We start from the raw sequence: 25,675 nt of genomic DNA, 5'->3' as shown, positions 1-25,675 counted from the left end.
ATCACCATGTCGCAGCGGGACTCTATCGTAGTAAAGAATGGAAATGTACTTTGCCCCACAGCGCAGTATATGGGTGCCACAACGTGATGGTCAAAGTAGGATGCCAGTGGAGGAAGAGCATCACGGCATGGCAAGCAAGTAACGACCATTGACTGATTTCAACTGGTCACCGCGGCGAAGTAAACAGATGACTGTGGTGCGGCTACGGACTCAAAACACAAGTTATAACCTGTTAAGAGCTCATTCGATCCATTTAGATTGGGAGATCGATTGGGAGCTCAAATGGGGGAGATTTTGTTGCCCAAATGGTGCCTAGAGAAGCTAGAAATGGTAGGTAGTTAGGATTTTCATCCTCTCCACATCAAGGTAAGATTTCTCCATTTTTGGTGAAATGTTTGATTAGAGTAGATTGGTTGAATTGATCAACCTATAGCTTGATTATGATGTTAGTGATAATGTTTAGATGCTTTAATCAAGCTTAGAAAGAGATTTCCATGGTGAAATCTATGTATGTGAAGTTAGGGTTTGAAACCCTAACTACTGATTATGTTGAATTGGTGCATTAGAGTAGATTGTAATGAATTAGGTATTATTGTTGGATAAGGTGTCTAAGTCCATAACTATTTCTGGTATGTACTTGACCCGACCCGGCATGGTCCATTTGGGTTGCATGGCATCATGCATTTGGATAGACTAAATGAGAGAAATAACACTTGTGGTTTATTAATATATTATAAGTTCTAATATATTAATAGTATTATTTAATTAGTATTGATCAAGAATTAATCTAGGATTAATTAAGTGATCAAAAGATGACTAATTAAATATATGGGTTGATCATGTAAATCATCCATAACTTGTATAGTGGGCTAAAAGGCTCCATGGATAATCAAGTTGGGTTAAACCCATTGAATGCTCCATGGAGGCTCCATGGGAGTTACAAACCCATGGGTCATGGAAATGAAGAGTCATGACACATTAGGGTTTACATGGTGTAACCCTAGATGTGTCAACACTATATAAGAAACTCATTATCCACCAAAATCGGCTACACATAAGAAACAAGAGGGCTAGGCCGATTTTAGAAGTGTGTATTCTCTCTAAAGTCATTCCAAAAGCATTTGGTGGTGTGTGAAGCATTTGAGGCATCACACTTGGGGTGCTAGGCTCACAAGGTTTCAAGGATCATAAGCAACAACAAGGTAAGTTATTCTATCTTTCATGCAAGTTAAAATTTGTTCCCCATGTATGCTAGATAGGAATATAACCTTGGAATTCAACTTTGCATGATAATTAGACAAACATAGATCCAAGGTTATTAGGGTTGCATGTACACTTAGGAAGTGTTAGAATGCTCAAAACCCATCAATTATGGGGTGCTAAAGTCATTGGTTGGAATAGATTAAGAGATAAAGAATGAAAAGATAAAATGTTGATCCATTAAGTGGTTATTTTTACCTTAAGAGCCATTAATCTCTTAATAGGATAAGACAAGTATTGAGATACTTGAATGTATGTATGTATAAATAAGCCTAAGATCAAAGAAGATGGATCAAGATGCATCAATTGAAGAAAAGAGCAAAGTGGGACAGTTAGTCTTCATTAACTGATAAGGTGAGTTATTACTCTCTCACACATACACACACACACTCTCTCTCTCTCTCTCCCTCTCTCTCTCTCTTTAAGTTATTTTATACATTTAATATATATATGTATGTATGTGTATGTATGTTAGAGTCATTTATCTAAGCATGCCAATGAGAAAGGAAAGACATGGTTATATAGATTATAACCCTATATAAAATTAAGTGTTTGTGGTTATACATGTAAGACCACGTACCTAAGCATATATGTATAACCAAAGCATGTGTATATGTACAAGGAAGGGATATGGGTATTATGAGTAATACCCATAAGAGTAGATAAAAAGAAGAACATGATTATATGAAATATAATCCTATGCATAATTAGAGATGAGAAAAGTATTTGTTAATACCCAAGAGATAGTAGAAAGTAACAAAAGATGATTATATGCAATATAATCATAAGAGTAAGAATGTATGTCTAGGCATTATAAGTATTGTGTATAATACATATACGTTATTAGACATAGATAGAGATGAGGTACTTAATTAAATAAGTACTAGAAGAGAAAGATTATATGATCTTTTGATGAGATAAAGAGATAGATTGTCCATGGGACAAGTGTTATGTGATGAGTCACATAAGAAAGATAGAGATGTAGAGATAAAGGTTCTTTCGGGAACAAGAGTATGGTTCCTTCGGGGACAAGAGATATATATTCCTTCGGGAAGAAGAGTATGATTGCTTTGGGAACAAGAGTATGGTTCCTTCGGGGACAAGAGATAGAGATTCTTTCGGGAATAAGAGTATGGTTCCTACGGGGACAAGAGTATGATTCATTCGAAATGAGATTAAGTCCCCATGGGGAAAGAGATGATGATTCATTTTAGGAATGTAGATAGATGGTTCGTGCGGGAATCCAGATTGTGTATGATTGGAGAAGATAGAGAAAAGTTCCTTGAGAAGAATGGGATAATATAGTTCTTTTAAGAAATTAGATGTACGTGAAGGATTAAATGTAAGGAACCTCGTGATGGATTCAAGAGAAGAAGAATGGTTAAGGATCACAAGAGATGAGATTAAAGTATGAGATGTGACCGATGGGTCTACATGAGAACAAAATGTTAAGGCATTAGAAAAGAGATAGGGTATAGAAGAGAAAGAGTAGAGTAGAGAAGTGATAGAGCAGAGAAGAGAAAGAGCATATAACAAAGTAAGAGATAAAGAAGAGACAAAATAGAGAATAAGTAGAGTAGAGAAGAGATAGAGGTAGAGATAGAGATAGAGTATGTGCAGAGTATGAGAAGAGCCTGAGAAAGGCTAAAAAAGTGTGAGAGAAGAGTATGAGAAATAGAGTAGATGACAAATAAAGAGTTAAATGAGATGAGAAAGGGTTGAAAGAAAGATTAGTGAATAAAGATAGAAGAGATAGATGAAAGAATGAAGAATAACAGTGTATGCTATTAGAGAAAGAGATAGATCACAGAGTGTGACATCCCCAATTTCACGGCCAGAAAAGACCGATTTGTTTATGCTTTGTTTTTAAAATCAGAGTAATCTTTTAAAGAAAACAGTTGCGGAATTTGTTCCCAAAACAAAAATATGATAAGAATTTATCAAAGCATTCCTTTAAAGAAATGTATTTTCATTATATAACAAAATCTCGGGATGTCATGTTCAATACAGACCAAAAGCATAAACAGAACAAAATAGACCTTACAACAGTTATTCATAACTACTGGTCTATAATCCAAAATCCCTCGTTATATCAGCCAACTTATGCTCTCGTGCCATAACCTGTAATATAAAGAAAACTGAGAGGGTCAGGCTTGGGAGCCTGGTGAGCATATAAGGTTTTCAACCCACAATAATATAATTATTATATTTAATTATCAAACAATCAATCCAATTACCCACCCCCATTATCTTCCTTTATTTCATAAAGATTTACCCTAAGAACCGATTACCCTTCTCCCATTCATTCCTAAGAATTGCCCTAAGGAATTGGCACAAAGTCTAGTGCTGCCATGGTTCTTAGATCACCTCTGGTGAACACGCAGTTCAAAATAATTAATGAACACCTAGTTCAAGAACACCCATTGAACACACTCCGTTCAATAATACCTAATGAACACCTAGTTCAAAAACACCTAATGAACACTTAGTTCAAAAACACCTAATGAACACTTAGTTCAATTATCCCTGATGAACACATAGTTCAAAACATCTAGTGAACACTTAGTTTAAATATCCCTCGTGAACTCAATCACCTAAGGAACACAGAGTACGAAAGCTCTTATTTCAAACCACGTGATAATAATGTATATCTCGATCCTGCAAAACCACTAATATTATTAACACATATAAATCATATTTCTAAAACAATCTATCCCATCCCGTCGATCCCCACACACTGACCCTATACAATGATCTTACGAGATCTAGCCTAAGGAATCGATATGAACAACAACTGATGAAGCTGCTTCGGAAATTCCCTGGCAGCAAATGAGGATTAATAAAGACATCAAATGAGGGGAATGGAATAAGTTTCACCATGAACCTTCGTTCGTAAAAGAAAGAACCACAAGACAATTAAGTCACGGGTAGTTATCTAGATAACAATGCCTAGGCGTGGTCCGACTATCATGAGGTATTATACCCCCAGACTCTACCTATCCCACCATCAAACTTTGCCTAGCAGTGGCCTGAATACATGAGGTATTTCATCCCCAGACACACCCTATCCAGCAATATAACACCACACATACCTAGCAGTGGTCTATTACCGACACACTTTATTAGGCAGTCTACGAAGTTCCCTTAATTACTTCGTGAAAGAAAACGCTGACATATGAAGCTCGGTCGATCACTTCATAAAAGAAACGCTGACTCCAAAGCTCTCTCAAAATAAAAGTATGGGGAAATACTACTAGAGTACTCCCGTACGCTCCCGTAACCGACACACAAAATTGTCAAAAAGACTTTGTACATGATAGTACTTCTGGCACATTATAGTACTCTGGTATGCGAAAGTCTCGTACCCGAGAACATAATAGTACCCTGGCACAAGCAGCACCCAAGACACAGAGCTTTGAAAAGGACTTCGTACATAAAATATACTTCTGTACGTAGGACGTACTCCACCGATCATCAATCTCACCCCACACGTACTCTTAATAAGAGACTACCCAAAATCCAATCTTAATTAAAGTAAACATCCATATTTAAGTCTTAACCCATCACTAGGCAAGCCTACAATGCCTATAATCAATTTTTTGATACTATCTCCGTTTAGTAATAATATCATATATACACATCTTAACACATATTGAACCATATCTGATTCGCACGTTGTATATCATCAAATATATCTAACACGTATTTTGGACAATAACTAATACTTCACATACATATGTATATTTCATACTTTAATCAATACTCTTATTAAAATCACGTTCCTAAAAGGGACTATACACATGATACCTTATCGAATGAACATGTAGTTCAAAAATACATATTCCGTACTCCCGGATCTTAAATTTGCCTCATTACCTAATCCATATTCCCGGATCTAAAACTAACCTCTTGATCTGATCCATACTCTCGGATCTAAAACTAACCTCCTGACCTGATCCATACATCCAGATCTAAAACAAGTTTATCTCTTTATCCTTTTATCTCATGGTCCAACCCATCTTTTATCACCTACCAACAACCTCATCTACCCATGTTCTACCCAACATATTTGTTAGATACAAAATACATATAGAGTTTAACTCATTAAAACTTATATAATTCATCCATTCCACAATCATCTCAATTAAACAACAATATATTATACACATAACACGTATTTCATAGCTTGTAGAAGTAGTATCCTTCGGTGAAACTGTGATCTCTTCACACACCGGACTTCTCGCGGGCAGAGCTTCGGCTCGGAAACTCTTTTCTTCTCGGGATCTTCGGGCTTCGGGACTCGCTTCGGGTCTCGGGATGATACCGGGGCTTCGGGGGTTAAAATAGGGCTTAGAGAGGGTATCGGGAGTGAGAGAGATGAGAAGGAGCAACTAAAATCGGCTGACCCTCGATTTCTATTTATAGGGTCATTTTTCAGCTCTCACGTCGTGAATTTTAAGTTCTCACGTCGTGAATTCAATAGTCATCAGGTGCGTCATCGCCACTTGCGTCTGTCAGGCTCCAGAAGTCATAAATACTGAGTTCACGTCGTGAACACTGTATTCACGTCGTGAATTCTGACAGTTTTGGGGTTTCGCGCCCCGAACTTCAGAAATTCATAACTTTCGCATACGAGCTCCGTTTTCGACGTTCTTTATATCCACGCGTAGGTGAGATTATGCTCTACAACTCTCGTTTAGACTCTGTTGGCTAATTTTGACTTTAATTTTAATATATTATTAGTATATTATTTTTAGTAGGCCGGGACAGGAAAACTCCGTTCGAAATTCATAACTCCTTCATCTGAACTTCGTTTTCGTCTGTCTTTTTATCGTTGGACTACTATTGATGAGATATTCAATTCTCATTTAGAAAGTTTTGGCTAAATATCACTTGACCTCAATCTCGAGTTTCGAGTTGCATACTGCTAATGCTGAAACTTCGAAAAATCATAACGTCCTCATACGAAGTCAGATTTAGACGTTCTTTTTATGCACGCTCTCGGTTTAACGTATTCTACGACTTTCATTTAGATCGCTAAGGCCAAATATCGCTCTAACGTAAATTCACTATTTACGTCGCGCTGTGTCGTGCCGGTTCTGTCGCGAAACTTCGACAGGTCATAACTTCTTCGTTATAACTCGGATTTCGGCGTTCTTTATATGTACGGAATCCTTGTAACATATACTACAACTTAGTTAAGATTACTCCTTCTAAATAATATTCCATCAAAAAGTCATTTTTGATGCTTATTGTCTCTAAATTGACTAGCCCGGATCTACGGGCGTTACAATTATCTCCCCCTTAGGATGATTACGTCCCGGAATCATCAACGAAATAGGACTTATATAATGATTCCATACGTTATCTATTCATCCTAGGTAATAACTGTAAGTTCTATGTTTCCTCGAAAGAGTATCTAACTCTTGGACTTCTCAATAGCAGGTAGTGCTCAATCCTGCATCTGCTCTTCGTACTATGTTGTACTTTCAATCATAACCTTCGAGTTACAAAATAAATCCTTATTGAGGACTCCTTCTTCTTAGGATAAGTACTTTCCTTTATCTATTGTAACAGACCGATGGGTCGTGTTCTAATGACCTCTCATCGTATGATGCAACGCTTAGACTCAAGTCTCATAGAGTCAAATTCCAGAATGAAATATACCTTCCTTCATATTCTAATGTGATATAATCACATTTTTACATGTAGCATTTCTAGCTACAAGCTTCCTTAACAACGAGCGTGATGCTATCGATTACATTGATTTCAATCTTCTGACTTGAGTCAGATGCTACCTCGAACTTGGTTCTATGAACCACGTAACAAACTCATCGTAGTCGGACTCAATTTGATATGGCCGCTAGGGTCAGAATATCAATCATCTTCTTAGTCACTACCGAAACAATGGTAACGACATACTTGAATAAAACGAGATCAATCACTAGCTTCTTGGTAACCTTATGACTTTCCCTGATCCAAGTGTGAGTCATGTGCTTCCGGTAGTATATGCATCTACTACCTTTCACATCTACTCATACTCGTCCCAAGTATTGTCTCGCAGTCCCCAAGTCCTAAAATCACAAAAAAAATTAACACATACGAATGTGTCCAAATAATCATAAACAATTTCCCTAGACTCTACTAGGACTTCTTCATTGCGTATCTTCAATCATCAATTCTACTTTAACTCGATTGGTGATGGAAATACCGGGTGATGAGACAACCTCAAGAATTACACCAATCTCTCCATCATCCTGCCAATCTAAGGTGTACTTCAGACGTACCGTACTCCTCTAAACGTACTGTTATTTCATAAGACATACTCTAAAGGCAAGATACCACTCTTACGATATCTTCTGATAGGTGTCATCCACTATCATAAGCCTTCTTCATTTCCTCCATTTACTCAATTCTCTACGAGTCTTCACCATGACCTTTTGTGCACCCAAGCAGACATTTGGTGTACCAAGCGAGAATTTTAAGATAAGAAAGCTTTAATTACGATAAACGTATAAATCTCTTTATCACCCCGAAACGTTTACATGCTAGTTCTAATATCGTAGTCATACGCTTAGAATCCTAAACACATAAGGTTTCCAGATCCGGTCGGCAACAGACCATAGCTCCGAACAAATAATAGCATCAATATAGCTATCACACAAAACATTTAGCACATAAAAGCATTTTAGGCATCATTCCTAAAATAAACTAGTACTTGTGTCAATTTAGGTGTACTACCTAACATATTTTAGACACACTCCTCACGATCAATACCTAGCATTCTAAGTTTAAGTCTAGAAATTTCCTACAAATTCCTAGTTCGCTTAAACTAATGCTCTGATACCAACTGTGACATCCCCAATTTCACGGCCAGAAAAGACAGATTTGTTTATGCTTTGTTTTTAAAACCAGAGTAATCTTTTAAAGAAAACAGTTGCGGAATTTGTTCCCAAAACAAAAATATGATAAGAATTTATCAAAGCATTCCTTTAAAGAAATGTATTTTCATTATATAACAAAATCTCGGGATGTCATGTTCAATACAGACCAAAAGGATAAATAGAACAAAATAGACCTTACAACAGTTATTCATAACTACTAGCCTATAATCCAAAATCTCTCGTTATGTCAGCCAACTTATGCTCTCATGCCATAACCTGTAATATAAAGAAAACTGAGAGGGTCAGGCTTGGGAGCCTGGTGAGCATATAGGGTTTTCAACCCACAATAATATAATTATTATATTTAATTATCAAACAATCAATCCAATTACCCACCCTCATTATCTTCCTTTATTTCATAAAAATTTACCCTAAGAACCGATTACCCTTCTCCCATTCATTCCTAAGAATTGCCCTAAGGAATTGGCACAAAGTCTAGTGCTGCCATGGTTCTTAGATCACCTCTGGTGAACACGCAGTTCAAAATAATTAATGAACACCTAGTTCAAGAACACCCATTGAACACACTCCGTTCAATAATACCTAATGAACACCTAGTTCAAAAACACCTGATGAACACTTAGTTCAAAAACACCTAATGAACACTTAGTTCAATTATCCCTGACGAACACATAGTTCAAAACATCTAGTGAACACTTAGTTTAAATATCCCTGGTGAACTCAATCACCTAAGGAACACAGAGTACGAAAGCTCTTATTTCAAACCACGTGATAATAATGTATATCTCGATCCTGCAAAACCACTAATATTATTAACACATATAAATCATATTTCTAAAACAATCTATCCCATCCCGTCGATCCCCACACACTGACCCTATACAATGATCTTACGAGATCTAGCCTAAGGAATCGATATGAACAACAACTGACGAAGCTGCTTCGGAAATTCCCTGGCAGCAAACGAGGATACATAAAGACATCAAATGAGGGGAATGGAATAAGTTTCACCACGAACCTTCGTTCGTAAAAGAAAGAACCACAAGACAATTAAGTCACGGGTAGTTATCTAGATAACAATGCCTAGGCGTGGTCCGACTATCATGAGGTATTATACCCCCAGACTCTACCTATCCCAGCATCAAACTTTGCCTAGCAGTGGCCTGAATACATGAGGTATTTCATCCCCAGACACACCCTATCCAGCAATATAACACCACACATACCTAGCAGTGGTCTATTACCGACACACTTTATTAGGCAGTCTACGAAGTTCCCTTAATTACTTCGTGAAAGAAAATGCTGACATATGAAGCTCGGTCGATCACTTCATAAAAGAAACGCTGACTCCAAAGCTCTCTCAAAATAAAAGTATGGGGAAATACTACTAGAGTACTCCCATACGCTCCCGTAACCGACACACAAAATTGTCAAAAAGACTTTGTACATGATAGTACTTCTGGCACATTATAGTACTCTGGTATGCGAAAGTCTCGTACCCGAGAACATAATAGTACCCTGGCACAAGCAGCACCCAAGACACAGAGCTTTGAAAAGGACTTCGTACATAAAATATACTTCTGTACGTAGGACGTACTCCACCGATCATCAATCTCACCCCACACGTACTCTTAATAAGAGACTACCCAAAATCCAATCTTAATTAAAGTAAACATCCATATTTAAGTCTTAACCCATCACTAGGCAAGCCTACAATGCCTATAATCAATTTTTTGATACTATCTCCGTTTAGTAATAATATCATATATACACATCTTAACACATATTGAACCATATCTGATTCGCACGTTGTATATCATCAAATATATCTAACACGTATTTTGGACAATAACAAATACTTCACATACATATGTATATTTCATACTTTAATCAATACTCTTATTAAAATCACGTTCCTAAAAGGGACTATACACATGATACCTTATCGAATGAACACGTAGTTCAAAAATACATATTCCCTACTCCCGGATCTTAAATTTGCCTCATTACCTAATCCATATTCCCGGATCTAAAACTAACCTCTTGATCTGATCCATACTCTCGGATCTAAAACTAACCTCCTGATCTGATCCATACATCCAGATCTAAAACAAGTTTATCTCTTTATCCTTTTATCTCATGGTCTAACCCATCTTTTATCACCTACCAACAACCTCATCTACCCATGTTCTACCCAACATATTTTTAGATACAAAATACATATATAGTTTAACTCATTAAAACTTATATAATTCATCCATTCCACAATCATCTCAAATAAACAACAATATATTATACACATAGCACATATTTCATAGCAGATACTTAATATTTATGTGTTAGAAGAAAGTGACTACACACTCACTTGATCAGAAGATGATCGGGCAGCACTACGGCTTGTAGAAGTAGTATCCTTCGGTGAAACTGTGATCTCTTCACACACCGGACTTCTCGCGGACAGAGCTTCGGCTCGGAAACTCTTTTCTTCTCGGGATCTTCGAGCTTCGGGACTCGCTTCAGGTCTCGGGATGATACCGGGGCTTCGGGGGGTTAAAATAGGGCTTAGAGAGGGTATCGGGAGTGAGAGAGATGAGAAGGAGCAACCAAAATCGGCTGACCCTCGATTTCTATTTATAGGGTCATTTTTCAGCTCTCACGTCGTGAATTTTAAGTTCTCACGTCGTGAATTCAATAGTCATCAGGTGCGTCATCGCCACTTGCGTCTGTCAGGCTCCAGAAGTCATAAATACTGAGTTCACGTCGTGAACACTGTATTCACGTCGTGAATTCTAACAGTTTTGGGGTTTCGCGCCCCGAACTTCAGAAATTCATAACTTTCGCATACGAGCTCCGTTTTCAACGTTCTTTATATCCACGCGTAAGTGAGATTATGCTCTACAACTCTCGTTTAGACTCCGTTGGCTAATTTTGACTTTGATTTTAATATATTATTAATATATTATTTTTAGTAGGCCGGGACAGGAAAACTCCGTTCGAAATTCATAACTCCTTCATCTGAACTCCGTTTTCGTCTGTCTTTTTATCGTTGGACTAATATTGATGAGATCTTCAATTCTCATTTAGAAAGTTTTGGCTAAATATCACTCGACCTCAATATCGAGTTTCGAGCTGCATACGGCTAATGCTGAAACTTCGAAAAATCATAACTTCCTCATACGAAGTCAGATTTAGACGTTATTTTTATGCACGCTCTCGGTTTAACGTATTCTACGACTTTCATTTAGATCGCTAAGGCCAAATATCGCTCTAACGTAAATTCACTATTTACGTCGCGATGTGTCGTGCCAGTTCTGTCGCGAAACTTCGACAGGTCATAACTTCTTCGTTATAACTCGGATTTCGGCGTTCTTTATATGCACGGAATCCTTGTAACATATACTACAACTTAGTTAAGATTACTCCTTCTAAATAATATTCCATCAAAAAGTCATTTTTGATGCTTATCGTCTCTAAATTGACTAGCCCGGATCTACGGGCGTTACAATTATCTCCCCCTTAGGATGATTATGTCCCGGAATTATCAACGAAATAGGACTTGTATAATGATTCCATACGTTATCTCTTCATCCTAGGTAATAACTGTAAGTTCTATGTTTCCTCGAAAGAGTATCTAACTCTTGGACTTCTCAATAGCAGGTAGTGCTCAATCCTGCATCTGCTCTTCGTACTATGTTGTACTTTCAATCGTAACCTTCGAGTTACAAAATAAATCCTTATTGAGGACTCCTTCTTCTTCTTAGGATAAGTACTTTCCTTTATCTATTGTAACAGACCGATGGGTCGTGTTCTAATGACCTCTCATCGTATGATGCAACGCTTAGACTCAAGTCTCATAGAGTCAAATTCCAGAATGGAATATACCTTCCTTCATATTCTAATGTGATATAATCACATTTTTACATGTAGCATTTCTAGCTACAAGCTTCCTTAACAACGAGCGTGATGTTATCGATTACATTGGTTTCAATCTTCTGACTTGAGTCAGATGCTACCTCGAACTTGGTTCTATGAACCACGTAACAAACTCATCGTAGTCGGACTCAATTTGATATGGCCGCTAGGGTCAGAATATCAATCATCTTCTTAGTCACTACCGAAACAATGGTAACGACATACTTGAATAAAACGAGATCAATCACTAGCTTCTTGGTAACCTTGTGACTTTCCCTGATCCAAGTGTGAGTCCTGTGCTTCCGGTAGTATATGCATCTACTACCTTTCACACCTACTCATACTCGTCCCAAGTATTGTCTCGCAGTCCCCAAGTCCTAAAATTACAAAAAAATTTAACACATACGAATGTGTCCAAATAATCATAAACAATTTCCCTAGACTCTACTAGGACTTCTTCGTTGCGTATCTTCAATCATCAATTCTACTTGAACTCGATTGGTGATGGAAAAAAAGAGAAAGAAAGAAGATAAGAAAGATATAAGAATAACTCACCAGACACATTGTTTCTGATACTGCACATATTTTATGTTTTGCAGGTTCAGGTAAACAGCAGTCGTGGTACCAGAGGAGAAGACAGAAGCACAAGGACAAGACTTACATAGTAGGTTGCTATTATTGTATTTTCCTTGTTCCAACTTGTATGTAAGATTTTATTGTAAACCCATGATTTATCTTGGGATCTAAAGTGTTTTAAGTAAAGTTTTTGCATTGTGTAGATACAACTATGATATATCCCTTAGATTAGATGATAGAAAATTTAGGTCGTTACAATCATCTTCATATGTCTAGGGTTCACGTCAATATTTTGATCGATTGGAGAAGGAAGAGTGAAGACTAAAGACTGAAAAATGTGTGGGGAGAATATGTAGATGGTGTATTAGGTGGGCCAACCAATATTTTCCAATGTTAAATATAATTAAAACGATTGCTCGTTGGTGCAAAATTTCAATTCTCATATTTTCGTTTGGCTAAAAATTGGTATTTTGCCGACAATTTCTAGTATTTTCTTTTTCAAAAAAATAATGGATTTGATGTGGTAGTTCTCACAGCAATTTGGTCCATTTGGTTGTTTCATAATGTGTTCATGTATGCAAAATGTTAAGGTGTTGTTTGGTTCGGAGAATGTTTCTGAATGAATTGCAATTGGAATTGGAAAATGAACTAGGAATTTGAATCCAATTCCATATCCTGTTTGGTTGGCAGGAAATGAAATTTGAACTAGTTCCAGATTATATTTGACTCGTAGGAAATGGAATTGGTATCCATGTAAAATGACATAATTACCTTTTTTGTCTGTTTTGCTTAATTTTACTTTATTTTCTAACTTATATGTTAAGATACATTATAAAAATGATAAAAATAGTAAAATCGCGACAGTGGCCACGGTGGCATCGATGGTTGTGGCAGTGGCGATAGTGGTGGTGGCGACGTGTAACGCCTGCAGATTCGAGCTGGTTAATTTAAAAACAATAAGCGTTAAAAATGACTTTTTGATAAAAGATTATTTAGAATAAATAATCTTAACCAAAGTATAGTATATGTCATGTGAATTCCGTACATATAAATAACGCTGAAATCTGACTTATAACGAAGAAGTTATGACCCGTCGAAATTTTGTTACAAAACCGGCACAGTGTCGCGTATCGTAAAAAGTGAATTTTTGATAAACTGCTTTTTAGCCTTAGATATCTAAACGAAAGTCGTAGTAGACGTTAAACCAAAATCATGCATATAGAGAACGTCCAAATCTGACTTCGTATGAGGAAGTTATGATTTTTCTAAGATTTTGCATAGCAGTGCACAGCCAGGAAATCGGATTTTAGATTGATCGATTTTTAGCCGACACAACCAAAACGAGAATCGAAGATCTCGTTATTAGGAGCTCAACGATATAAAGACAGACGAAAACGGACGTCAGATGACAAATTTATGAATTTTTAACGGACTTTAAACGAAAGTTGTAGATCCCGTCGATACCTACGTGTGTATATAAAGAACGTCAAAAATGGAGCTCGTATGCAAAAGTTACGGATTTTAGAAGATAATTAGTTTTTGAGATTAACCAACGAGTGACACGTGGCAAGATCTGGGCCACACCTTCCTCCCCACGGCTTTGCACGAGATTGTGACACTCGGCAAGGTTACGCCGAGCATAACAAGAAGTACGCCCAGCGTACGCAAGAGCTGTCAGCCTATAAATAGGTGGCGTTTTGTCACACCCCAAAACCGGAACGGTGGAAACGTTCTGGGGTGGAGGACGTCATGTCAAGTATCACAACATATGCAGTATAGTAATCAAAGTACAACAACCATTGCATTAATAGTAATAATTTTACATAGGTTACATTTAGCAATAACATCAAAAGTAAATACAGAGAATAATATAAAATACAGCTCGGTACAAGGCTGTCTTCACAAAAGCTTCCGGAGTGTACCTGTCTACTGACGACCTGAGAATACAAGTTATTTTGAAAGAGAGTATCAGCATTTTAATGCTGGTGAGTTCATAAGTATTTTAATGACATTGATATAAATACATGTTATTCTTCAAAATAATCTCACTAGATAATGGTGATTTAAGTTTACAGAGTATTAGAATTCTTTCCAGAAAATCCTATATTTTCTAATAAAAGTAGTCTTCTACCAAGACCCAATTGTTTTATGTTTAAGGAGTAATTTCCCCCAAAGGTAACTATTATTATCAAAATATAGTTTATGCTTTAAGGAATATGTGAGAAGATCACAAGCAAAAGTAATAGGGAAAATACTATTTTACCTCAGCAGTAACGTTGCTGACTAAAAGTGAATAAAACATAGACTCCAGGTGGTATCGAATGAACCATACGCCTCGGAGAGTCTAAAGGAATGAAGTATAGACTCCAGGCGGTATTAAGTGAACAATACGCCTCGGAGAGTCTAAGTGAATGAAATACAGACTCCAGGCGGTATTAAGTGAACAATAGGCCTCGGAGAGTCTATGTTAACCTTTAATCCTAAGTAGGTCAGTTTAAAGGTTTAATATGAGGCCTAGTGTATAACTAGGAAAATATATTATGATGGTTTCATATGTAGACGGATGTAAATCCATGGATTATAAGGTAATTGTAAAGATACTCGTAACCATACTGATTGACGGATACTCGTAAAGATACTCGTAACCATACTGATTGACGGATGTAAACACGACGACCTGCTGGCGTCAAAATGAATGTGACATTTGTCACCCCTTGGCTTGGTCAGCCGGGACTGTAGCTAGCAGTCAGGATGTGGGATGGTCTGTCCCGTATAGATCTATACACACAATGCCCGCTCTCCCTCCAGGAGACTCTGGTTACCACTCGACAACGGTGAAATCTGCATCATGAGGATGTATCTCGTATTTTGATTTCTTTATACTTTTCTTGTTACTATCAGTACAAGTTCTTAGAATATAGATATAACTAAGTTCTCCTTCATGAAAGTCATGGTTGGTTTCTAAACTATACCTATTATAGTTTACTCAAGAGGTTATCTAGATGCCTTTGCTACCCAAAGGTGTTGAACTGGAATAAGAGTATTAACATCTAACCAGATATACATAATATATAACTAGGATTTCAACGACACTCGGACAAATAACCGGATGCTCTGAGTCCACAACCAAACAAGGAACAGGAAATAAAGCGGGTTATCAGTCCTAAGTCCTTCAAACCCTACTTATATAACTATATCTTTATGGACATGATTCTCTCAAGAATATAAGTTAAAAAGACTTTGATAAAAGCTTGGTAATTTAAAAGAGATTTGAAAACAAAATTTGGAAACCTTTAGCTGGATAAAACAGTTTAACATGCAGAAATCTTTTTGTTATACAGTTATTAATCACATGCGATTGATATAATAAATTTATAGTTCAACTTGTATTCCCCCCCCCCCCATAAAATCATTTAAAATCTTTTAAAAGGGTTGATTAAGGGGTATGAACTCACCTGAAGTGAGTAACTCGAAAGAAAGATTGATACAGGATCGTCGGGTGTCGAATGAAGTCGTGAGCACAACCGGATCCTAGTTTAACATGTAATAACACATATATGAATACACTTAGGGTATCTAACCACTAATAGACACATGGACACACCTTAGGGACATGAAAACACTTAGAATTAAGTGTTACAAACACCTATTGAAGTCCCCAAATGAGTGTAGGGCTTTAGATTTGAGTGTAAGGCCACCAAACTCGACTTTTATGAGTGTGCGGCCAGGTGTACGGCCAGGGTGTGCGGCTAGGTTGTGTGTGTGGTTGCACACAGAAGTGTGCGGCCGTACAGAGGGTGTGTGCGGCCGTACATAGGAGTGTACGGCCGTACACTCCTCATTTGTGCCCGAAATGTCGATTTTTAGGTGTTCTTGTGCTAATACCAAGTCCTACTAGTGAATGAAGGCCAAACTCTTCACTTTGGAGAGCTTTAAGGTGTGTGCGGCCACCTTATGAGGGTGTGCGACCGTACACCTTCAAAGGATGAAGAACACGAAGAACACTATGAGTTTCAGGCTTAGATTCAGGTGTCTTACCAATATAACAACCTGAATGATGGAGTACTTCACGTTTTTGAGGCCCTTAGAGTGTTCTTGGATGAAGTTTCTAGAGAGAGAAAGTTCCAGCTTTGAGAGAGAGGGAAAAAGGGGTGTAAGGTTGGCTAAGTGTTCAATATATAGGGTCGAGTGTGAGGCTGGAGGGGGTGTGCGGCTGGCTGGCCGTACACGCGAGTGTGCGGCCGCACACACCTTCTTTGGTGTTTTTGGCTCGATTTTGTGATGCTACACACTTTCTAACCTTTTCCAAGACTCGTACCTAGGTTATACTAAGCCTAGAACACTCATATAGACCCACAATTTCGTTAAAAGATAGCAAAACGAAGGCTGACACTCGGCTGAGTTGAATAGCTGGACTTTACAGGACAATGATTTTCAGGTTGTCACATCATCCCCCCCGTTAGAGGTAATTTCGTCCCGAAATTAGAATCTTAACGAACACTCACGGATGGACACGAAAGATGCGGATACTTCATGTTCTATCTGATCCGTCCATTCCCTTGGGGAATCAGATCTATAATGAGTCCTTAACGAACATTTATTACGAGGTATGGCTTTTCCTCCGTTCTCTAGGCTACACGGGATAAGGTTTCATCAGTTTCCTTTACCGAGCTAGATTTCTCCTAATTCTCTTAACGAACGTGGCCCTGGTTTCCATGGATCAAATCGAGAAAATGGTGAGAGTTTTGTCGGGTACTACCGGTTCATTCGTTGAGACGTGGACAGGTTAGGGTGGAATTTATGGAATCCCTAAAGCAGTCTGGGCCTGACGGATACTGGACCAATTCTATCAAGAATCTCTGCTGGTCCTCAGTTCTTTGGAATATGGAACGTTTCAGTACCCGAATCATAATGTACTTCCATGGTGAGATCATCACTTGGCGTGATCACCATTCTGAGGTTCCAAAAGTTTTCCCTTACTGGAGGTGTGGTCCTCATGATTGGTTCCTAGGAGTCTCAGGTCGTATTCGGAGTCGTATTTCCTATTGGTTGGCTTTCAGAGATTTTCTGGATCATTGGAGGTATTGGCTATATACTAGCATCTATTGGTTACGTGGCATCTATCTCGACCCTGTGCAAAATGGACCTGCACTTCTGACTCTCGAGGTGTTTCTAACAGAAACTCTCAAAGTCAGCGAGATAGAGGGTTTTACCAGACGATGCTTAGAAAATTGCAATTTTTCTCATCGTCTAATAGATTCTTTCACAGTATGATCCCTATTCGGAAAGAATCATTCTCTTATTTGCTTCGCTGTTTCATGGATAGCAGTCTCAGATCGGGGCTAGCTTCGCCCTTAGAGATTTTCTGAAGTGATTGACTATCTCGGGAGGTGGATCTACTATCTCTTTAGAGATAGTATTCCTTGGAACACCTAGTAGTCTAACAAATCTCTAAGACATGCTCCATTCTCCATTGTGTCTGCTCCCTCCAGTTTGTAGGAAGCACGTACTCTTGTATAACCCACCGACTAACACCCAGACCGGTGTCGAGTCCACAATCTCTTTACGACCTGGGTTATATAGCTTGACACAACTTACCGTCTACTTTACTCAAGTATTCTTGGTCGCGAAGGTTATCATGTGGTTCTTCGCATTCTAGTATCAACTTCAATGAATGTGGTCGATCGTCTATGGGGCGATGGTGACTTTTCTCGCATGAGGAGGCATGGCGTCCTTGGCACTACTCGTCTGTATCTGGATGGACGAAGTGCCTGAGTAGTGCGAGTATCCCTTGCACTACTCTTCCGGTGTTACTGAGTTTCTCTATCTAGGTTAAATCTTGATAGAAATGGATTCTGCTACCCAGAACCTCTAATTTCTTCATCCATTCTTCTCAGAGTTTAACCTGTCACAGCTTTTCAGGTTTCTTGGCCCACTACTGAGATGCTTAATTTGTGGGATTTGGCGTGAATGGATGGTTGTAGTCAATGTTTTTGACCCTTATGACTTGAGTTACTTTTCCTAACTGAGGGTGTTAACTACTATGTTGGCTTAACCGGGATGACAACAACTTTCGAATTTGTGGTCATTTTAGTAGTTCAACCCACAGTGGTTCTCTTGACTCTAGCTCCTTTTCTATGGGATAGGATGAAGGGTCTTATTATAAGGTTCGTGGTAGACCTCATACTCGGCTCAATCACTATTACTCCGTGTATGCAAGTCGTATATAATTGAGATTGACGGGATGTTCAGATGTGTGGCCCCACCCCAAACCCACAACCAAACAAGGAACAGGGAGTAGGGAGGAAGCACACATCTTAAATTTCATTGATCTAAATTATATACCACTCTAATGCATATACTCAGCAGTAGTAAGTTGATCCCATGAGTTCTTTCTCTTGATTCACGAACCCGATTGCGCGGTGCAAATGGTCTTTCTGGGGGATCTACTGAGTAGGCCTCGGGCGGTTATTGTTTTCCGGAATATCTGCAATGCCTTTCGTTTCTGGTCTTAAAGTCTAGAGGCGTTAGTTAACAGCACGCGGTACCCCTCTCCTGGGTACTTTTGAAGGTTGGACGAGAGATACGACTGACGGTCCGCATTAGGTTTTCCTTATTAGGTTCGAAAGAACCTTTATTCGATGCACAGGATACGGTGAAAGTTCTTTTTACACAGCACTAGGAATTCTTGCATGGTTGAACTAAGTCAACCCATGGCGGACGGTAGTGTCGAAATTTACAATCATCGACACGATATGGAATGAAGATCGATAGGACCATGTGCTGGATAGGGCACACAAGTTCTTAGCGTCCCGGGTTTCGTCCAGGGTATCACTCTCGTGGATACTTGGACCGTCATGATTGACGCTGAACTCTAGGGGTCCTGGTGTTTTGGAATAATGTACTTTTCATGAACGGATTTCTCACGAGACCTCTCTATAACCGCCTAGTATACACTAGTCATGTATAATTAAGATTAAAAGGACTGTTGACTGAGCGACCTCGCCCTAAATCCACAACCAAACAAGGAACAGGAAATAAGGCAGCATCACTCACTCGTGGTCTATCAATCCCAATTATACATGGCCTTAATGCATATGCTAAGCCATCACAGCTTTATCTGATGGGTTTTTAAGTGTTACAACAGTGCTGCGACTTTCGCCTTAACGAGGGAGTAATTATAATTAGAATGGATTATTTTAAGTTTTCGATTAGCTACTTAAGGTTTGAGAAACGTACCAAAATTCTACCGGGTTCTTGATGTTCCCCTAGGCATTAGGGTTAAACTCCTCCTGTGCCCTTGTCATTTCTTTCAGTTGGGCAGTCCCTCTTGAAGTGCCCAATTTCACCACATAGGTGGCATATTGGACTGGTCCCAACATTGGTGGTTGATGTAATAAACTCAACCGGAGTTCTGCAGTTGCGAGCGGTATGCCCCTTCATGTTGCACCTAACACAAAGGAGTTATCGACAGACTCCATAATGATGGTAGTCACACTTGCTGCAGCGGGGAAGTTTTCCTAGGTATGCTCTTCTTGGTGTCGAGGCAGAAGGGTTGGCAGAGGCATTGACCACTTCAGCTCGTTGTCCTTCGGAAGGTCCTTGAGTCGAGGTACTTCCCTCCTCGTTCTCAAACTTCCTTTTCAGTGGGTTAGGTTGGAGTTCTTGGGTGGCTTTACACACCGGTGCTGGTTGCTGCTGTTGTCACACCCCGACCGACGGCGGAAATTGTCGGGGTTGCGACGTCATAACAATTGGATCACAGTCAACCACGTATATCGAACACTAAACATATTTAAATCAATATATTACAAACCTTAAAGTGTTGGAATTGAAATTACATATTCATAGTTTAAACACACAACAGTAAATAAAAACAGTTCAAGATTATTCAGAAAAAAGAAAGGAACTATAGTTTCCTTAGAACCGATGTCCTACCTCCGGCTCCTTAGTTACATGAGAATACACATTTTTAAAATACGTCAACAAAAATTGTTGGTGAGTTCCACAGGTTTTGACTCCGTGAGTTTTATAAAAAGAAATCTTTATAAAACATGGAATGTTTAACAAAATAAGTTGTGCAAAACATGGTCAACAATGTTACCGATATGCTTCGTGTGAGACCCGATACTTGAAATCCGATACGACTATCCATGTAAAAATACTTATGATAAAAGTAAATATTAACATATTTTTTTTGAAACAAAATATTTAGTATTTATGTAAATAAACACTACCAATCGGTTTAACATATTTTTGTGAAATCAAATATTTAGTATTTATGTAAATAAACACTACCAATCGGTTTAACATATTTTTGTGAAATAAAATATTTAGTATTTATATAAATAAACACTAACAATCAGTTTAACAATCTACAAACAATATTTATACTACCTCATCCTAGTGTGTATTAGTATATTTGTATCCAGGACTTTGTTATAATTCTTGATTGTTTGAGTTTGAAGACTTTTGGTTGTAATGCTTAATAATGTAAAGCTACCAAAGTTCTATCGGGACAACGGTCGTATGTGTCTTTATACGATCGGGACAACGGTCGTATGTGTCCCTATACGAGTTTAAACAGTTCGTCGACTGTAAGTGACCATATATATGTTTATACAGTACTCCGACTGTAAGTGAATAACAAAGTTTATACAGCACCCCGGCTGTGAGTGACCAAAATCGATGTAGTCCAAATCATCATATCTTATGAGGTTTTCAACATGATCATATTAGAAATACTTGTTATAATTTACACTTTTATAACTATTAAAGTATGTGTGAACTAAACAATATCATAATTGGTGTACTTCTTATTTACCACAACACTTTGTATATATATATATTTGAAAACCAAACAGCAAGATAAATTAAAAGGGCAAATCTGTCCACATTTTTAGAATAATTATAGAAAAATCATTTTAAGTCGAAATCTGGATCTGTAAACTCTCAGAGCAGAAAAAATGAGTCTACTTTGTCCATAATTTTTACCCTGAACTTAAGTGGTTCCTATCCAGAGTGAAAATGTTCATTTTTACCGACTGGTCCGAAAATGTTCTGAAATGATAGGCAGTTTTATAAAAATCATTATAAATTGTAGAAAAATCGTATGAATGCGTGCGAGTACTCCTTGGAAAGGTATTAACCTGAAATATTTCCATATTGTATAGTTTTGAAATCCATTGAGTTTAAGGAGGGAAAAACAGTCCGTGAACAGACCATAACTTTTCTGTGAAAAGCTGAAATTTAAGCTTATATATATTTAGTGATATAACTTGCATTTTTAGCTAGCAAAGCCTTTAAATCTTTCAACTATAATTTATTTAGTGTGTATTCTCCCCCAAAACTTGTAAAACATAAAAGAGGGGCCGTAGAAAACTCACTTTTGTCGCGTAGAGTTATTCGGGTTGAGAATGGTTCGTGCGGTTTCCGGTTCCACTCAAGTTTGTGATTCAAGTATTCTTTTGGATGTCTTAACACATAAAGACATATATTTACATGTATGTTAGACTTTTATCATATCTTAAATCATTTAAAATCAGTGGGTTTGATGATAAAAAGAAAGAGTATAAATCAAGAATATACCTAGCTTTAACTTGGATCAAAAGTATGTTGCCAAAAGGTGGTGGAATAACACAAGCTTTTAGAGAGGTAAAGGGTAACTTTCTCAGGGGTTTTAAGTGTTTGAAAGTAGCTACATATGGTGGAATTTAAATCTTGAAAATGGGCAGAAAGATGAAGAACTTTTGAGTGTTTGTTTGATGCTCCAAAACAGCCACTGTTTTGGCTATGTTGCTGTCACGAAAATTTCACAGCAATAGGGTAAGAAAAAAAGATAGTTTACTCACTGTTTTGAATCTCTAATATTGAGTAGCATAACAACTAACTTCCAGGGGTATTTGGTGGTGAAAATATCAAGCAAAAGGGAGGTGTAGATGGATGAAATGGTGGCTGAAACACAAAAGGGACATCAACCCTTTAGTTCATGGTTTTGATGGCTTTGGAAGGAAGTTCTTGTGGCTAAAAATGAGATGAAGGTTGAGAGTATTTCCCTGGAGTATTGGCTGGTGAATTGAGGGTAAAATGAAGAGTAAATTTCGTGGTTATGATGGAGGAAAAAGTGGAAGAGGATAAGGGGACAAAACCTAGACTAGCTTGTGAGTGGATGTGAGTTTAAGTGATGTTATCTTGCCTAGCCACTTGCTTGAGTGGTTGCTTAGAGATAGGGTTAGTTAACTAACTAAATACTAGTTAGTTAGTTAACTAGGAGTTCTAGAAGGTCTTCTAGTTAGTTAAAGATAATAATACATATGTACAAATACATACATGTATACTTAGTATAAAATAACAATGCAGTTTTTGTGTATTTGAACTTAAATGTTTATGTTTTATTCTTTTTATTCAAAAACACTAAAATACATTCTAATTATGCCTTATAATAATTCATTTTATATTTTTATTTATTTAAATATAAAATTTATTGACAATGTATAATTTCGTGATATTTAACCGGTTAACGATATCGTTAAAAATGTTTCGTCACTTTGGTTCGTATATTTGTCAAATTTAGATTCTTCACAACTATTAAGCACAAGTTTTACATAGAACTTAACTTATTCATCAAGTGAAGACATGTTGATACCGAAATTAAGTTTGTTGCGTTCAAATTACGTTATATGCAAATTTTCACAAACCGGTCATGGTTCGTAGTTATACGTCGTAACGAAAATTATTATTAGTTACTTGTTTTATATTTCACAAGAACTTATCTAAATACAACAGGTTAAATTCCTTCAACCATTTTTGATAAAATATTCATAATACTTAAAAGTCAAAACATAGCATCGTACGACCGTTCCTGTTTTTACCAATTGTTACAGCTGTCCATTGCTATGATCGGGATTCCCGATAGGGCTTCTGCTAACATTAGCGTTGTTAGCGTTCAGGTGAGCCATGACAGCTGCTACGGCTGCGGAAACTGCAGCTTGGAACGTAGCTTCATCGATTTGAAGAATCGGTGTCTTACCAGCGGGTTGGTTACGTTTCCTTGGGGGCATGGTTTTTCCTACACGAAAAGGAACACAAGCTGATGAGAAGCGATGGTTAACCCTAGACGTATCTTTCTTTACTATGATAGGCATAAATTTTTCCCGCGCCTTGATTTATGGTTATCTGAGCGTCGACCTACATCCATATGATGCAGTCCGGGTAACAGGGTAGGAGTAAGTGTATCGGAAAGCCATAAATCGGGTGTCGTTCCTCTAAGTTATCTTTAAATTGGAGAGGCACACTCTCCGGCTTTGAAAAGATTTGAAAGAGCTTCGGAACGAATATCACGGAAGAAAAAGGCTCATGAAAACTTATGGCTAAACACTCTCAGTCGAGGTTTTGTGATCCGATCTATTTATATTAATCGCGACGGGAAAGACGAATTTTCCTAACACATAGTGTGAGCAGTGTAATCACTAGCTCACTAAATTGTATTATTTATGGGTTATTAGCATGACGTTAAGGAGGTAGAAACACTTCTCGGGCTCCATGCATTGGCTCCCTCTGTCCACCTCTTATTCCTGACTGGAACAAGCGTTGGTTTCCTGCGGGTATCTAGATAGGGTTCTCTGCCCTCGTAGACATATTGAATTTCTGCTCCGCCTTACTTCTGATTCTGACTCTCAGTGTCATCTCTTCATAATGGATGACTGGAATCTCGGAAGTTCAGGCGAATTTCCCACCGATGTCCCTAAAAGGTATAGGCACATGGCGATTTCAATAGTCTCATTACTGTTCATTTATTTCTTACTTGGAAATCTTCTCAATGAACCTCTTCTGGGTCTTTGTCGACTCCTCTGCCGATTACTGAAGTGGATAAGGTTTTTCTAAAGGGGTTTGTGCGAGAATGGGAATGTCTAAAGAATCTTAAAAGATTATTAAAACATTTTATTGGGTGATCCATATCGAGTCCGGCTACAATTACATAGTGTACACAAATCATATATAACTTAGATCTGATAGGCCCTCGAATATGTGATACTACCCTATATCCACATCCAAACAAGGAAAAGGAAGTAGAGCGAAACCACATATTCTTAGCCTATGAGATCCTCACTATACATAACCTTGGGAGTATACACTCTGTAATCATAGGTCTATCAATAAGGATCTCTTTTAGTTTTCACGCAAGGTTATTTATGGTTCCTAAAATACCCCTATAGTATTTTAATTACATGTTTGATTCTTAACTTCTGAACATGCTTTTGGGTTTATTGTGAGTCTTTTAGTATCCTAAAATACTCCTATAGTATTTTTAAACTTTATGTTTGGCTCTAGCATTCCTATTTGGTAAGTTTCAGATTCATTGCAACACCACCATCACCCCCAAGCACATGTTAGTCGCATCTAGAATAAATATAGTTGATCAGGTTATATTTATTCCAGCTTACGACTACATAACTGCTCAGGTTTGACGGTAATGCTCAACATCCAAAGACTTTTATTCATCATTGTTCTTGTGATACTTGTTCGAGTTTTTATATTCTGGATGTTCTTATACTTTTGTAAAATATTGTTATATTTTAAGGTATAATTCTTGGTCAGAGTGTTTTTATCCCATTGTATTTATAGGTTGTATATCTTTTATGATTTAATATACTGAGCTCACTATAAACAATGCTCTAATACCAATCTGTCACACCCCAAAACCGGAACAGCGGAAACGTTCTGGGGTGGAGGACGTCATGTCAAGTATCACAACATATGCAGTATAGTAATCAAAGTACAACAACCATTGCATTAATAGTAATAATTTTACATAGGTTACATTTAGCAATAACATCAAAAGTAAATACAGAGAATAATATAAAATGCAGCTCGGTACAAGGCTGTCTTCACAAAAGCTTCCGGAGTGTACCTGTCTACTGACGACCTGAGAATATAAGTTATTTTGAAAGAGAGTATCAGCATTTTAATGCTGGTGAGTTCATAAGTATTTTAATGACATTGATATAAATACATGTTTTTCT

The 25,675-nt window shown here is 37.7% G+C and overlaps 1 long non-coding RNA gene across 1 annotated transcript; it reads right to left on the bottom strand.

Moving 5' to 3' along the window:
• Window positions 1-14,512: 14,512 nt before the first annotated feature.
• Window positions 14,513-22,779, bottom strand: LOC145133817 (uncharacterized). Its single transcript, XR_013718774.1, has 3 exons — window positions 22,242-22,779; window positions 22,040-22,128; window positions 14,513-14,590 (listed from the first exon to the last, which is right to left on the bottom strand). It is a non-coding gene; the product is annotated as an uncharacterized LOC145133817 (long non-coding RNA).
• Window positions 22,780-25,675: the final 2,896 nt, after the last annotated feature.

The sequence above is a fragment of the Lactuca virosa genome, chromosome 8 (assembly GCF_052849685.1).
Source record: "Lactuca virosa cultivar CGN04683 chromosome 8, Lactuca_virosa_CGN04683_v6, whole genome shotgun sequence".
In the NCBI taxonomy this organism is placed as follows: Eukaryota; Viridiplantae; Streptophyta; class Magnoliopsida; order Asterales; family Asteraceae; genus Lactuca; species Lactuca virosa.
This window is presented reverse-complemented; position numbering and strand designations above follow the sequence as displayed.